Source organism: Cupressus sempervirens, chromosome 9, assembly GCF_028749045.1.
Source record: "Cupressus sempervirens isolate cs-2001-9-10 chromosome 9, ASM2874904v1, whole genome shotgun sequence".
NCBI lineage: Eukaryota > Viridiplantae > Streptophyta > Pinopsida > Cupressales > Cupressaceae > Cupressus > Cupressus sempervirens.
The window spans coordinates 782,181,171-782,196,438 of NC_143126.1; positions in this window are offsets into that span (position 1 = coordinate 782,181,171).

The following is a 15,268-nucleotide window of genomic DNA, read 5'->3' on the forward strand; positions in this document are numbered from 1 at the left end:
TATCCAAAAATATGATAGTTGCTAAAAGGCCTAAAAATTGTGAATGGTATGTCTTCTAACTCCTGGATCAATTTTTAAAGTTTCTCTTTAGCAAATATTTGTACACATTTTATATTTATAGTGTTTGACTTTAAACTCACTATATCCTTATCATATACTGCACTGTATTCATGTAGTAGAAGTATTGTTGACTATACATCAAGCTCTTAAAGTTAAAAATGTTGAATTGCAAGCAAAATTATTAGAATGATGGATAATGATCAACATGTTTGCCTTGTTGTTGTTTTCATGTTCAAAATTGAAAAGAGAAATTATTTGTAATAGTACATAATTAGAGTTTGAAATTTCAATCAACTTCTAAAAAAAGTAAAATGTAAGTAGCTTTAAGCATTAAGTCAAGCATATGATAGAGATGAAGTCTTTTGAGATTATTAATTAATAATTTTTTGTATCATCTCGTGCATCATACAAGAATCTATTCAAAAACTATCTATGGTTAGAACCTGGATGTCTTCCTGTGAGATGCCATTTTACATTCTTGAAACTTGTGGCTTCTATGAAGAACAACTTGATTAAGGGCATACATGCCAAGGCCTTGTTGAATGTTTTGGTAGAGACAAGCTTGAACAACATGAAGATGATCTTTTGGTCTCTCATAAGGGAGTGCATCAACATATATGCCCCTTTCTCTACTGCTTAAGCTACTAGGGAAAGTTCAAATCCACAAGAAAATATATGCCAGAAGTAGATGGACCTTCAATTACTATCAAGATGGATTTAGTGGTAAACTCTCATGAACAACTACTAAGAAATTATCTTATTTTGTTGTATGTTTGTACATAAATGGTCCATTTCATTCAATTTACCAAGCAAAACAATGCTAGAAAAACAAAAGATGTATTTTTCAATTAGTTAAAGAGTGTTTCCATAGTATTTCTCAACCCTAAAGTCATAGGGTACTAGATTCATCAGTCATCTCTAATGAGATTCATGTCAAAAACTTGACCAACAAGATTCAGTATAGCTCTGCATATCATCCATAAACTAATGTGAAACAAATGAAGGAAAAATGAATTTTGGGAATTTTCCACCAATTGTTTCATGAAAGTTCTAGTTAAGGTTTTAGTATAATAAAAAACTAATTTTTGCCACAAGCCAAGTTTGCTTATATTCCCGATCTGAACATATCAACAGGAAAGTTGATATTCCAATACATTTTATAAACAATAGAAAGGGTCTAGTGGATCTAGTAGAATTTCTTAGTAGCACACATATATATAGAGAAGAGGAAGCATATTAAGAAAATCCATGCCCAGGTGATACTAAAATTGCTAGCTATAAAGGAAGAATAAAGCACTAAGCTAAAGACTGATCTTCATAAAAGAAAACAATTTTTCTAATGAGGAGATCAGCAATAATATATCTTTAAAAATATTAATTTCCCATGAGTTCTTACATGATAAAGTAGAAACAAGTTGGGCCTTGAGCTTAAGAGGCAGTTGTGCTCATGTGACAGTCAACTAAGACACAAAGAGGCAGCCCATTAGGTTCTAATGGAATGATTTGAGGAGAATAGAAAAAAGGTAATGGAGATTACTATCCATTAATGAAAAGAGAAAATGTTAAGAAGATCATCAAACTTGTAAAAGCAAAGAAGACAAGTAATTACTAGTCCATTTTGGCATCAATGCATGATTTTTAAGCTTAAAGAATAGAAAAAGACAATCAGCACTAATGAAGACAATGATGTATGCTTTCTAGATGAGAGTCCAAAAGGAAGGCAGAGAGGTGTAACTATGACATTTTCCATAGCAAATTATAAAACACACAATTTTCATGTTGTATTGTTGGATCCACTCAGCCAACATGATTTATTATCATTTATGATAGTGGATGCCTCACAAGTAGATGCTACAACTTTAGTTATGGATGCATGAGCATGAGAAGGGAATAAAAGTCATCAAGTTCTCCAAAACATAAATAACAGTGATAAGGATATGCACAAAATGGTTGCTTGCATGAACAAGACCATAATAAAAAAATGAATAGCTTATCTAAGTTGCAGGATAGCAAAATAAATGACAATAATTGAAGAAAAAAAGAGGATAGATGGAGAATGACCAGCATGTTATGAGTGGATTCAACATGGAAAAGCATAAGGTTACAAAAGAAGGCAATGGCGATGAAGATGACATGCAAAATGACAATTATAAAGAAGGCTTGAACTATGAAAAATTCTCACAAAGAAAGAGTTTAATGACATTAAAACATGAATATTGTCAAGCTGGGAGATCTTGTGTAGGGGATTTGTGAGTAATGTGCAATCTAGAGGTCAATATGTTGTAGCCCAAATTGATTCCTTAGGCTAGTCACATACTCTCATACTACCTATGTCATTACATCATTTCTTGCACCATAAGAAATTTAATTAGAAACTTATCAAAATGACAGTCTGTTGTTCATAAATCCCAATTGGGACAACAATGAAGCAATTTTGGATAGCATCTGAATAGTGGCATTAGTAGTAGGTTGAAGTGAGAAATCAATAGTAAAGGACCAAGGGAGGATGATAAAGGGAATCTTTGAGAATGAAAACATAATAAAAGAAAGATAAAAGATGCTTAAGATAGTCCACCTAGGACAATTTAGAGGACTAAAATCATTAACACAAATGCATGAAGATTATGTCAACAGCTAGATGAGAAAATATGTGGATAATTATTAGAAGAAGAGGTCACTTTGAACAAGAGTTACAGGTCATATATAGCTCCAAAATAAAGGAGTGCCTTGCCAAGATGTACAAGATGGTGGAAAAAGGTATGAAGCCATGCAAAGGAGCAAAGTGTTATTGATGTGAAGAGGAACAAAAGCTTCAAGAATAGTGCATGGTAATAGGCAAAGTAGTAGAGAATAGTTGATGGCAAGCTTAGTGTAGGCTACCAATATCAAGAGTCCTAAAAAAGTTCTAGAGAATATTTGATGGCAAGCTTAGTGGCTACTAGTAGCAAGTGGTCCCAAAAAATTTTGATGGAAAGCTTAGCAAGAAGTCCTAGTAAAGGGAACTATAAACAGTTATAACTACTAAATGAAGGTAGGAAAATACACCGTGGGACAAAGATAGCAAAATTTCAAGGTGGGGTAGGTGTCCTATGGCTGAAAGACAATCAATACAAGCCTCATTTTCTTATGGCAAGGATGGAAATATAGAAGACATGAGTCTATAGTAACAAAAATACAATATAAGTAGATGTCATTATGGTTGAGATCATTGTGGGAATGTAAAAACAATCACAAGAGAAATGATGGTATTAATGTCCTTTGACCAAGCAAGTTGATATGTGGCTTTTTGTGGTCTTAATGAGTGATGCATATAGCTTTGTAGTGTATGGTCCTATCATGAAAATGAGAAGGAAAAAGAACATCAGATATTCCATGCAAAGAATATGTGATGTAAAAAGCATACCATAGCAGAACTAGAAGTATAGGACAGCCATAGCACTAGGAAGACAATGGCCTATGCACTAATGCAGTTAGAAAGCACTCATAGGACACTCTGTAGAAGTAACAGGTGTTGAAGTGGAGAGCATGTAGTTTAGATCATGGGTGTAATGGAGGGCAATGTTGACGAAGCATGGCAAGGCCCTAGAGGTTATAACCATTAAAGCATCCAAACGGAGAAGCCCATTTGAAGGGCATTTTGGTGGGGCTTTATTACAATTGATGGATGATTGAAATTTTTAGTTAAACAATAAATAACTGATATGCTCGTTTAGGAAGATTATTGTGCCCTGAACAGTAAAATGAAGTGACATGTGATCAACATCCTGTGTGTTCCAACTTCCACCAAGATTTCAGACAAAGTGGTTGATTGATGAGTTCCAAGCCTTCTCAACAACCTAGAACTAAAGTTCTCGTGTGATTGCAAATAATTTTATCTGCTTCAAAAGTGAAGTATATGATAAAATTTTCAAAGCAGGACCCTACCATAGAAAAGAACGTTGCCACTCATATATCTTGCCATTATTGATACTCCTCTCTAAGAAAACAAATGGTCTTGCATCTTTTCCACTTTTCCCTATTGACTAATTGGTTCTTATCTGGTTTGTGTAGGACCATAAAAATATTCGTATAAGGTCATCTAGTTATATTTTTTTGAGGGGGATTCACAAAAAACCGTATAAGTGTATGAATCACCCATAATCGAAAGCATGCTCTTTAGCAAACCAATGATGGAATCTAACATGGGTAAGGGAGAAATGTCCTAAAAGTTGGAACTAAAGATGTTAGTAAAACTCATTTCATTTCACATTGAAAATGTCTAAATCTATCATAAAATATCTACTAGAAAACCCTCATCAGACATTCGAATTCTTGTGTTAAGGGCTTGCCATAATGACTGCAAAATTAAATAATTAATAGCTCAACTTTATGCCTACTTTGCTTATTTATAATACAATATGCCACTCCTTGCCTTTCATATCATAACTATGATCCTCTTTAAGTTTATGTTGCATCATAGATATAAATGAATATCTCCTTAGTCATCTGTTCCAAAAGGGGGCCATCTATTCATTATTTTACTCTTAAGATTTAAATTGTTGTGTACCCATATTAAATCATTTAATCAATATTCTTTTCCATGTGTGCATGCATGGAAACCATTCCGTCAAGATGACTACAAAAATTGTCTTAAATTTAGAGAAAAATAAATCTACAAGCAAAAAAATACCTTGATCCCGACTTTGTTACATGCATCATAGATTTGAACTTCAAAATCCTTGAAAATTTTGCATAATTTAAGATGCAAATTCTTAGTCCAATTTCCTCCTCTTCAGTAGTATATAGTCATAAGTTCCATCTGCCACTCGCCAGAGTAATCTTGACAAATTGCTTCCATCTACTCGACAAAGCCAAAGAATTAATTCAACAAATATAATTGACTTGCCTAAGATCTTCTAAACAAGAATGTATTCAACAGTTATTTCTAGCTATTTAAAGTCGAAGTTCAAACTAAGAAACTATGCATCCTTTTTCCCCTAACACCTAGCACATTTTTCTAGTAAATGTTAATCAAAGATTCTCCTCTAGTTCCCACAGCCTTCAGAAGAACAAATTGATAAAGGAAATATAGGACCACCAATATTTGAGCTACTCTGTTAATCAACCCATAATTTACATGACTCTTATACTGATTTGTGTTAGTCCAGACCTCAAAATGCAAAGGCATGTTCCTTGATTATGAATCCAATATACTCATGAAATTCCCTTTCCCTGAGACCTATAGAATACAAGGTCCCAATAAAACCTTCCGTTCATCATTTTGTACAACCAAAAGAATGAGCTTAAAAGAAAATCAAGGGGCTTTTCATACTAGAGATCTGGATCTAAATCCACAAGAAATAAGTATTGAGATTGACAAGAATACCAAATCCAAATCTAGGTGTAGACTACTAAGAACCCTTCACTCTCTTCAAGATCCCTTCACACATCGCCTCACAAATCACCTCAAGTGCACACTCAATTGATACATTGTTAGCTCTTGATTGGAAACCCTATTCCTTTGCTCCTATAGCTCTCGTGCTCTATGAAAACCAAAGTGAATGCTTGTGTAGCTCCTGCGCACGCTCCGTGAAACATAACAATGAAAAAGGAATTTTAACATGTTAAACTCATGTTGGTCAAAATTTCAACCAACATGGGGATGGATTTTTTTTTTTAAAGATATTTTTTCTTCTATATTCAGACCAATCTTTAAAAAATCAAAAATTTTGGTCAAAAAATGAGGTCAAATGTACTAGTGTCATATGAGTTGTCTTGTTGACAACACAAGAGTTAGCAACTCTTTTATGCACATGGTGTCTACAACATAGGAGTTAGAATCTAATTTAAGCACATGGTGTCTACAAGATCTCTATACAAGATACACCTTGTCATACTTATCCTCTCATGTACAATAGAGGATAATCCACTTCTGGTGGATGCTTAGTTGTCATGCTTATCTCCTAGATCATTCTAGAAGCATTCTAGATGCATCTCAAAGGCTTTTATATACAAGCACTCCTAATGTGTATTTACAACATAACATTATATGAATACAATTTCATATTGTTACTCCGATCATAATTTATTGGTCCATTCTATGCTTGTGCTTGAGTTCCTTGATCTTGGATGATTTTTCCCTAAGAAAACTTCTTACATGGTATTCGAGCTATACCAAATTCTTACATTGTATTAGAGTTGAGGGAATTTCTCTTCACATAGCCATTGGAGACCATTTTCTTGCTTTACCTCTCAGAGGACCTTGACTCAAATCTAGAGTATCACAGTCATTGGGAGCATCTAGAGCCAAAGTGAACCTTGCCATTGCATCTAGAGTGTCAATTCCATGAAATTTGATTATAAATTTGCCTACCCTAGGCTATAGTCAATCTGAGGCAAAAAAAATTTGCAAACCAGAACCCAAAAACCCAATTTGTGAAATTGGTATGATCACTTTAGATTTGTACGTTTAATTTTCAGATCTACATATTTTATTATTTCACTCTTTGCAATTCTTTTTAGATCTACATAATTTTTTGAATTTTTTTTTGGCCATTAAGCCAGTAGGAGAGATTTTTTGTAGACAAAGATTGGAGCTTGCTGGTGCAAATTAGATATTTGCATCATATTCAGAAGGCCAAAGAACCCCCAAATTGACTTTTGTTTCATCAAAATTAGACATCTGAGGTGAAATTTAGAGTCACTTGATTTTTGGAGGTGCAATGGCAACTATTCAAGAAAAAAAATAACAAAGGTGATTTTCAAATAGTGATATCTCCCTCATACGAACTCCTTTTTTCGAGTATTTTTTTTTTTGTTTTGGGGTAGAATTTCTGTAAGGAAACTTGGCAACAAAGAATATAACCGTTTCCACATAACCCATAATAGATCTTAAATAAACACGAAATTAAAATCCACATGCAAGAGAATAGACAACATACCCACAAAATGTGACACAAGATATACCCTGGGAAACCCTCATTGAGGGAAAAACCCAGCCTCCAAAAGCATCCATCATCATGTATTATTCAGCAAAAATATCATTGCCATACAACCATGGAAGCCTTCATGGCCATAGCCACAACTGAGCAAACTATGTGAACAAGCATGAATCCACACATCCAATGCCATGCTTTCAACCTTCACAAATGCTCCCTTGGCTAACCTGTCAAGCCTTGTCCCGCTCGACTCTTGCCTTTTGTCTTCTCCTTGTCACTCTTACTCTCTTTTATACAACAACTACCCTTGTGGCTGCTTATATAGTAGCAAGTCCCACAAAACCACCAAGTGGTATTACATAAACCATGTGCTAAAACCATGTGCTACCTAACCCACTGACCCCACATTTAATATTGGGCATTTAATTCTTTTCCCCAATATTAAATAATTACATGAAATATTTTCACAATGTTACAATACAACTCACCAAGAATATTCCATGGGAATCTTTACATGTTGCACGTCCATCTAGGCACAACATTACATAATAAAAATAAAATAACAATATTATGCAATGTGTGCAACACCCATTATCTCAACAATCTCCCACTTGTTGTATACATTGCATAGGGTCAATCCGTAGCCACATAAATGAACAAGGGAACAATCCCTCCTAGCACATCCACCATCATGGATCAAAATACACCAAGTGCTCCATCCTGGTACCCACAACAAAATCAAAGTATCCAGCATCTCGAACATGAATGATCTCACCTCCTATTATGCCACTGCCACTGGACATACATAGAAGCCATCCAAAGAGAAAGCCACCCAACCTGTCGCATTAGAAGATCATAAAATCCTGTACCAACTGAAATTCCAAGCAAAAATAACCTGATCCAAAGGTAATCACATGTATCCGTAGTTGTCAAAATATCCATAGCTGAAATAGCACCCACAGCAAGTGCCAACCCATCCAACTATCCATACCTCTAAAAGGTATAACAAGTGAATCTTATATCACCGACAAATCCAATCTGTAACCTGCAATCACAAGCCTCAAGAGCAATACCTACCACATATATATCAAGAAGCTCCCACTACAAAAGATAATGTCAAATCTATAACCAATCCACTCACAACATCTCAAAGAAGTGAATCCATGTAGTATCAAGGACATCCACAATACATAAACTAATATCCTGCAAGAATAACTCTCATAACAAGTCTCCAATGCTCTCCCAAGTTCACCACAACCAACAGAGAAAACAGAAAGAAATAACCATGTCATATGACATGCATGAGAACAAACCAGTGATCACAATCTCTAACCAATCTCAAATCCAATGTAAGCAAAACTGAACATCCAGGAAGATAACCAAGACTAGAGAAACCATGCAAATCATAACCTATATCATGTCCTTCTACACACACCTCTAGATGTAAACTGTGCAAGTATGATCTCCTCCATAAAACCCCAACAAGAAGCCTCGACAACACCCAAACCATACCATATAACTCATCATGGATGTAAGCCTCTCACAAGAAGATCAAACTCAATAAAAACCATTCCTAAACCAAGGAATAACCATTCCTAATCCAAGGAATATGCCCAATATAAAACCATCTCCCAAACTCAACCAGCATAACAACATATGCACATGGAGATAACCAATGCTAAATCATCTCTCAAATGAACCCTCCAGAACTAACTCATGTACCATAGCTCAAGATCCATATCCATGAAAGACAAGCATAAATATAATGCAACTGAGAGAAACAATGGGCTATACCTCTCAAGTAGCAAACTGCCGAGTAGACCAAGAGTGGGGAATGAGAATGCTCATCAAGATACCCAAGTCTTCAACCAAGACTCATCTCAGAACAATCTCCTCTCAAATCCATATCAGGTGACTGCCCCTCGGACTTCCTGCTGAAACCATCAACCATCCCAACAAATACTTCTCTAATCCAAGAGAAATCAGCATCACCACTGTCTCTAAGTATCCATGAGCACCTGTAACCAATCAATCCATGCCAACTCCAAATGCAACATAGCAATATCATGAAGTATCCAACTTATGATCAGTGTACTCAATACCAAGAAACTAAACCAAGATCAATGTCCAAGTTCCAACCATGGCCTCAGGAACATAAACATGACAACATGATCTTACCATCTCAACTAAAAGAGATAACATGCTCCATATGAACATACTATAACATGTCACAACTCTAAATGCGTATCAAGAGTATACCATGACATAATAATGAAACCATCCTCATACCAAGGATAACATGCCAAATAAAAGCATAAACCACACCTTTGCCAAGAACTCTATGAGTCCTCAAGATGCAACCATCTCCACACACCATGAAGAAAAACCATCTCCACATACCAGGAAGAACCATCTCCACATACCATGAAGATAAACAAGAACTCCATGAGTCCTCAAGATCTAACCATCTTCAAACACCATGAAGATAACAAGTGCACCATGCAAATGTCAAAGACGCTTCTGCAGCAACAGGGTCTAAGACAAACCTCCAACATTTGCAAACACTCAATAAATATATCAATGCCAAAAAAAAAAACTCCCACTCAACCGTGGTACCAAGTCACCTATGGCATCATAAAATCCATCTCCTATATGAAGATCCAAACCAAACCAGGAACTAATCCTGCACTGTCACCCCATCACTGTCACAAGCTCCCACTAAACCGTGTATCCAAGCTATCCATGACATCATAATGAAAACCCAGCCTCTAACCATGAGAATCAACCAAGGCATCAAACCATCAAAGAACTCAAAGTGCACATCATGAGCTCCTCAAAAGAAACCAAATAACCATGATCCTCAACCAAGAAGATATACCACCATAACTGAATCAGAAATCCAAGCTAATGAACATCAAGGATGTACCTGTATAACCAATCATGTCATGCCAAAATCCATGACACCATGATCACATCCATGGACCGAGCATCAGGCTCTCAATATGTCCAATCTATCAGCATAAAATAGTCAACCACAATCCTCCACCATGACTGTACCTGATAACAACATCTCATCCCTTCTACATGAAGATAAAATCATGTGACTTAGGGCATAGACAACCCAAATCCAAGCCACCAATCTGAATATGCATCAATAATGAAAGATCAATGGGCAAAGACAACCCATAACCAAGCTATAAATGCAACCTGTAAGTATAGACCGCTTACAACACTGCACAACTTGTAGATCCAACAAGTCATCATGCATATCCAAATCAAACACTGATAACCATATCATCATGAGACAAATCTAAAATATGAACTGAGTATACAATGACATCAAATCTTAAATTTCCAATGCCATAAACTCACAAGTTACCATAGTCAAAATATATACCATAAAATATTTAGATCAATATATCAACAAATAAATCATGCCAAACCTGCACCGAATTTGAACCAATGTGTAGAGCTCTCCAAGAGCTTTCCGTTGACTACTTGAAGTCCAAAATCCGACTCCGTATGCCCAAGTTATGCCCTAATCCGTGCTCAAAATAAATAACATCTGACTTTAGGGCTCTGAAAACTTAACAAAATTTTAAAATCATAGAACCAAACCTACACCATGTTGTCGTGCTCTGAATTAGCTTTCCAACGCCTATAAGAACTCTGAAATCTGATATTCTGAGAGAAAGTTATGGCCGTTTTACTAAGATAGTCTTTTTACCATTTTCAGTACGATTTTTTATTTTTTTATTTTTTCAGTGACGAAAATTTTGACGGGATTAAATTTGACGGCCATCATGGGCTGAAACCAAAAAACTCTTTCATTTCCTCTGAACATGGCCAAACTAGGGCATATTATATATCAAATTTTATGGAAACGTTGACCCGGATCCAATGGTGAGGTCTTTTTTTACCCAGGAGGTTATTTTTGCATGCTACCCCCAAAACCCTCATTTAAATGAAACATCCAAAAAACTCTTTTTCTCTAACAATTTCACATGCCCAAATATTTTAACATCCCATCATAACAGCAAACCCAAAAGCCTCAGATTTGCAATAAATCATTCATATATCTTGCCCTTTCTATTATCCTCTCATGCATTCCCATGGATTCAATCTAGGGTTACAAATAATAAAACCATAGCTCTGATACCACTTGTAAGGAAACTTGGCAACAAATAATATAACCGTTTCCACATAACCCATAATAGATCTTAAATAAACACGGAATTAAAATCCACATGCAAGAGAATAGACAACATACCCACAAAATGTGACACAAGATATACCCTGGGAAACCTTCATTGAGGGAAAAACCCAGCCTCCAAAAGCATCCATCATCATGTATTATTCAGCAAAAATACCATTGCCATACAACCATGGAAGCCTTCATGGCCATAGCCACAACCGAGCAAACTATGTGAACAAGCATGAATCCACACATCCCATGCCATGCTTTCAACCTTCACAAATGCTCCCTTGGCTAACCTGTCAAGCCTTGTCCCGCTCGACTCTTGCCTTTTGTCTTCTCCTTGTCACTCTTACTCTCTTTTATACAAAAACTACCCTTGTGGCTGCTTATATAGTAGCAAGTCCCATAAAACCACCAAGTAGTATTACATAAACCATGTGCTAAAACCATGTGCTACCTAACCCACTGACACCACATTTAATATTGGGCATTTAATTCTTTTCCCCAATATTAAATAATTACATGAAATATTTTCACAATGTTACAATACAACTCACCAAGAATATTTCATGAGAATCTTTACATGTTGCACGTGCTTTTGGTGAACATGGAACACCACATAATTAACCACCTGTGGGCAGGGGAGCGCGTCGCATCACCCAACAATCTCCCCCTCGACATGCATACCAGGTGCTTATGCGGGTCGGGAAGGCACCGAGGAGATTTGAACCCATGACCAGGCCAAAACCAGGCTCTGATACCAATTGTAGGGCCCATTTGCCGTTGCACCAAAAGCCATGACTGTTAGTGAACATGGAACACCACATAATTAACCACCTGTGGGCAGGGGAGCGCGTTGCATCACCCAGCAACAAAAAATATAACCGTTTCCACATAACCCATAATAGATCTGAAATAACACGGAATTACAATCCACATGCAAGAGAATAGACAACATACCCACAAAATTGTGACACAAGATATACCCTGGGAAACCCTCATTGAGAGAAAAACCCAGCCTCCAAAAGCATCCATTATCATGTATTATTCAGCAAAAATACCATTGCCATACAACCATGGAAGCCTTCATGGCCATAGCCACAACCGAGCAAACTATGTGAACAAGCATGAATCCACACATCCCATGCCATGCTTTCAACCTTCACAAATGCTCCCTTGGCTAACCTGTCAAGCCTTGTCCTGCTCGACTCTTGCCTTTTGTCTTCTCCTTGTCACTCTCTCTCTTCACTATATAACAACTACCCTTGTGGTTGCTTATATAGTAGCAAGTCCCACAAAACCACTAAGTGGTATTACATAAACCATGTGCTAAAACCATGTGCTACCTAACCCACTGACCCCACATTTAATATTGGGCATTTAATTCTTTTCCCCAATATTAAATAATTACATGAAATATTTTCACAATGTTACAATACAACTCACCAAGAATATTCCATGGGAATCTTTACATGTTGCACGTCCATCTAGGCACAACATTACATAATAAAAATAAAATAACAATATTATGCAATGTGTGCAACACCCATTATCTCAACAATTTCATGATCTACACATTGGTGCAAGATATTTGAGATCTTTGTTCCTAAATTTTTTTGCAAATTGCAAATCCCAATTTTTGCAACTTCAAAGGCTTAGTTTGGCCTCATCTAGACACATTTCAGGTTCCATTTTTTTTTAAGTGCTTAATTTTTTGTCTACTTTCTAGATATGTAATTAGAGTATAGGCTTGTGTGGACAAAAATACCACTTTCAGAATTAGGTCCTTTCCTACATTGTATTGGTTTGATTACTCTTCAAAATTGTTATACATCTGAGCTACAATGCTTAGTGCCAGATTTGAACCTCAAAAGGCAGTTGTAAACAACAAAATCAAAAGTCCACTTCATACATTTTGAAAAGTGGAATATTGTACAAGCACTACCTATAAAGTGTCAAATCATACATTAGGGGGGGTTCATTACTTATTTTTGCATTTTGGGGGGTTCATTGATTGATCTCATGGAGTCTTGTCACATATGTCAGTTTGGTGTTAGACCAAAGTTGACATTGAGGAACTATCACAAATGGAGTGCTTTGATGCTTGATCATCTAAGAGAACATCAAGAAGTGTTTCCTTATCTCTACTTGAAGATATTACCACCTATTCCTAATTGGATCATCTAAGAGAACATCAAGAAGTGTTTCCTTATCTCTACTTGAAGATATTACCACCTAATCCTAATTGGAAACATCTTTCTTATCTTCTTCACTTTTGTATAACAATATGAGTAAGGAATCTTTTGCTCCTCTTAGTATGGCAATTTTTCCTCATGACATTTGGATGTGTCTTTGGGAAGCATATGGAGATCCATGAATCCCTCCATTTCCAAAGGACATTCTACCACCAATCACTCCAGTTATGGTATCTACAACTCTAGATGATATCATACCTCTTGATGCTCCTGTTGCTTTTACTGATCTAGTTCTAGCCACATATGCTCCTGATTTAGTGTAGTAGGATTTACCATGTCTTCCTACTTCAACTTCATGGGATGACTTCCTTCCAGACATTACAGGGCTATTTGTGGAGTTTCACATTGAAGATGTGGGAGACATCATCGATGACATTCATGTTCTCTTTTTTGAGGAGACTTCTTCACTCGTTGCGAGGGACCACTCTGACCCTCAACCACTTGGTTGTTCTAACATTCTTGTGAACATTTCTTTACACTAGATGGAGAAGGACTCTTTCACTTATGAGGACTCATAACAATCTTTAGAGATTTTCTTTCAGTTTCCTCATATGTCCTATCTTTTGAGGATTCTTCCTATTAGTTGGCGAGCGTTCTCTACTACACCTATGGAACCATTTCTTCCTACAGGGAGGACCATCATTCAACTTTCATGGTGCAGCTTCTTCAGTCATCAAGGAGCCTCTTTCATGGGTGTGCATCCATCATTCAGGGGAGGTGACATTGATTTTCTTCCCCCATCTTCCTATAAGGATGCTTCATTATCTTTTGAGCTTGATTCAACATCATACATGGGCATGCTTCCTTGTTTGCCACCTTCTTGTGGGCATTCACTAGATTGGTTTGTGGCATCTTCCTTTATCAAGGACTTGTCACTAGATGAGCAGACTTTAGAGGCAACATCCAAAATACTACATCTAGATCCCTCTTCCATCTTCCTATCCACAGCAAGAAGCATACTTACACCTATAATTGGTGTTTCTTCTTCCTAAAGGGAGAAATGTTGTTTACAGGCATTGCATTCTCTTTTGTCTTCAAGCACTCATCATCTTGAGATCCTTCACTAAAGGGGGGATTTCATTGAGTGATTCTCTATTGTATATGCATGATGTATGCCATAATGGGGGGTCTTGATTACTCCATCCATTGATGCATCTTTCTTTATTGTACACATCTCTCTTTTGGGGGGAGAGTTTTTTCCATGAGGTTTCCCCTCTTTCTCTATTTTTAGAGAGATTGCATTACATTACCTTGTAGGTACAACATTGCATTTGTACATGGGTACCTAACGTGGTCTAGTAGCTGGGACCCATCATGCATTTTCATCCTACCTTTTGTGAGCTTAAGTGCATTCCCCTAAGTTGCACTTAAGGGGGGGTGTTGGTGTAAATAAGTATTCACTATTTACACTTTACTTAAGTTTACTTAGGTTAATATATTATTTTATTATTTATTAGTTAGTCACCTAGGAGTATGCGTACTCATATGAGTTGTCATGTTGACAAAATAGGAGTTAGCAACTCTTTTATGCACATGGTGTCTACAACATAGGAGTTAGCATCTAATTTAAGCACATGGTGTCTGCAATATCTCTATATGAGATACACCTTGTCATACTTATCCTCTCATGCACAATGGAGGATAATCCACTTCTGGTGGATGTGTGCTTAGTTGTCATGCTTATCCCCTAGCTCATTCTAGAAGCATTCTAGATGCATCTCAAAGGCCTTTACATACAAGCACTCTTAGTGTGTATGTACAACATAACATTACATGAATACAATTTCATATTGTTATTATGATCATACTTTATTGGTCCATTTTGTGCTTATGCTTGA